This window comes from Cebus imitator, unplaced genomic scaffold (genome assembly GCF_001604975.1).
Source record: "Cebus imitator isolate Cc_AM_T3 unplaced genomic scaffold, Cebus_imitator-1.0 Scaffold148, whole genome shotgun sequence".
NCBI classification, from domain to species: Eukaryota; Metazoa; Chordata; class Mammalia; order Primates; family Cebidae; genus Cebus; species Cebus imitator.
Genome location: NW_016107463.1, coordinates 623300 through 626248, shown reverse-complemented (window position 1 = coordinate 626248; position 2949 = coordinate 623300).

Below are 2949 nucleotides of genomic sequence, written 5' to 3'. Positions count from 1 at the left end.
ATCCGCCTGCCTCGGCCTCCCAAAGTGCTGGGATTACAGGCATGAGCCACCACGCCAAGCCTATAAACCAGTTTTTAAGTGGCCTATACTCTGTAGAGTTCTCTCAGTGATGATTTCTAAAAGGTAAAATGAAATCACTGGGCTTATTTTATGTGGAAGAGCAGGGTCTACAGTTCCTGTCGAGGGAAACAGCCAGGGCACAGGGAAGGGTGTCCTGCGTACCTAAGAGCACGAAAGCGCGTCCAGATTAGCTGCTCCTTATTACAGGGATAGAGGCTTTGAGAAACCGAAAAGTGTAAAGACACCTGGTTGCTATGGTCATATAGGCAAAGTAGAGAACAGAGATAATCTGCATTTGCCTATAATGTAAACAAGAACTTGGCGGTGGTTGGGGGGAGGCGGCGGGGGTGGGGGCTGCTTTATCTCTGGAACTGCTTGAATTTCCCACTACCCTTTGTAAGGGTGTGGTGCACAGAGCTTCTTGGCTGAAGTGCTGTGGTCCAGGGGATTAGCCTGCAGGATGGAAGGGAGAGGGCCTCCTTTCCTTCCTCTCCTCTCTGGGGCCTGTCACCTCCTGCCCCTTGAGTCTAGCCGATGTACACCCTGTCCCGAAAGAGGGTGGCTCCGGGAGAGCCATGGGGCTGCTGGACAGGCAGTAGGTCAGAGGGTAACTGGGTGTGGACTCTGGTGTGGATGACATGGGGGACGGCTGGCCCTGGGAATAGAACCAGGCCAGATTATTTTTCTGGCGACTGTGGGCCTCAATATACATTCTTTTCCCTCTGTCCAAGCTGGAAATTCCATTGCACAACCATCTGTGTGTGTGAGCACATGTGTGGTATGAAAAGCACAGAGGAAAAAGCTGGATAGATCTATATTTATGGATTTTCTGGCCCTGAGATCTCAGCCCTCAGCTTTCTGGCCTTTCAGGAAACTTGGATTCAGAGCAAGAGAGAAGGTGCTGTCAGTTCTCACTCAGCCTATTATGGGCCACTTTGGAAGGGCTGAGTTTTACTAAATGGAAAAATCACAACAATAGCAAATCAAGATTTAAGATATATGACCAGAGCCAGGCACTTTCCTTGCATTCTTTCATTTGCACTGTAATTTCTGAGGTATGCGGAAAGGGTTGGAGGGAAGCAAAGAAAGGGAGGCTTAGTGAAGCCAAGCAACTTGCTCAAAGTTGAGTTTGAACACATTTGGCCCTGGTACTGTAGCTAATTTGCTCTGTGATTGTAGGCAAATCATGTGGCCTCTCTGAGCCTCAGTTTCCCTATCTGCAAAGTGAGAACAATAGTAATATCTGTAATCCCAGCACTTTTGGAAGCTAAGGTAGGAGGATCACTAGAGGCCAGAAGCTCAACACCAGCCTGGACAGCACAGTGAGATTCTGTTTTTTAAAAAAAAACACATATAAAAAAAATACTGCATGTGGTGGTGTGCATCTGTGGTCCTAACTACTTGGGAGACTGAGGTGGGAGGATAACTTGAGGCCAAAGTTCAAGACCGTCCTGGACAACATAGTGAGACCCCATCTCTAAAATATATATATATATATATATATATATATATATATATAACCTGGACATAGCAGTGTGTACCTGTGGTCCTAAATACTTGGGAGACTGAGGTGGGAGGATCACTTGAGCCTATGATTTTGAGGCTGTAGTGAGCTATGATCATACTACTGCAATTCAGTCTGGACAATGGAGCAAGACACCACCGCTAAGCATTTTTTAAGAAACAGTAATACCGGCGGGGTGTGGTGGCTTACGCCTGTAATCCCAGCACTTTGGGAAGCTGAGGCGGGTGGATCACCTGAGGTCAGGAGTTCAAGACCAGCCTGGCCAACATGGCAAAACCCCTAAAAATACAAAAAATTAGCTGGGTGTGGTGGTGGGTTCCTATAATCCCAGCTACTTGGGAGGCTGAGGCAGGAGAATTACTTGACCAGAGAGGCGGAGCAGATGGTGCCATTGCAGTCCAGCTTGGGCAACAGAGCAAGACTCTGTCTCAAAAAAAAAAAAAAAAAGTAATACCTACCCACAGAAATAAATTCAAAGAAAAGATGAACTAATTCATGAAAGGTCACTTGATGAACTAAAGAACTATCTAAAAACAAGCTAAGAAGGTTAGAATGCTGCTTGCTCAGGACAGACCCAGCTGTCTACTTGGTAACGAGGAATAATGATTTCTTTGCTGAAATCTTCTCATTAAGAAAGTAGGTCATCTCGCTGTATCTGTCCCTTTTCATAAGATGGAATAAAGCTCATGTCATTTTGACTGAGGAAAAAAAAATGAGGCCTGTAGACTGGGTGAGGTAGCTCAGACCTGTAGTCCCAGCACTTTGGGAGGTCGAGGCTAGTAGATCACCTGAGGTCAGGAGTTTGAGACAAGCCTGGCCAACATGGTGAAACACCATCTCTACTAAAAAACACATAAATTAGCTGGGCGTGGTGGTGGGCACTTGTAATCCCAGCTACTCTGAAGGCTGAGGCAGGAGAATCACTTGAACTCAGGAGCTGGAGGTTGCAGTGAGCCGAGATTGCGCCACTGCACTCTAGCCTGGGTGACAAGTGAGAAACTCCGTCTCAAAAAAAAAAAAAAAAAATGAGGCCTGTAAACACTTGTAATTCTCTGAATTAGGCCTTGTGCTAAAAGGCTTGCTACTGAAAAGGCTGCAGCTTCTTCAGAGGCAGGCCAAGTTTCATGTTCTGTATGTTACCAGTGGCTTCAAGCCAGATCTTGAGCACTAGTTACGTCTTGCCCAACATCTGGTTGACAAACACTCTTTCTCCAGTTCCTGATCAAACACAGAAAATGCCTTGCAGATTTACGATCTCTTACATAGGTAGTATATAAATTTTTCGCCATTAAAAATTACAAAGGAGCCGGGCATGGTGGCTCACACCTGTAATCTCAGCACTGTGGGACGTCAAGGCAGGAGGA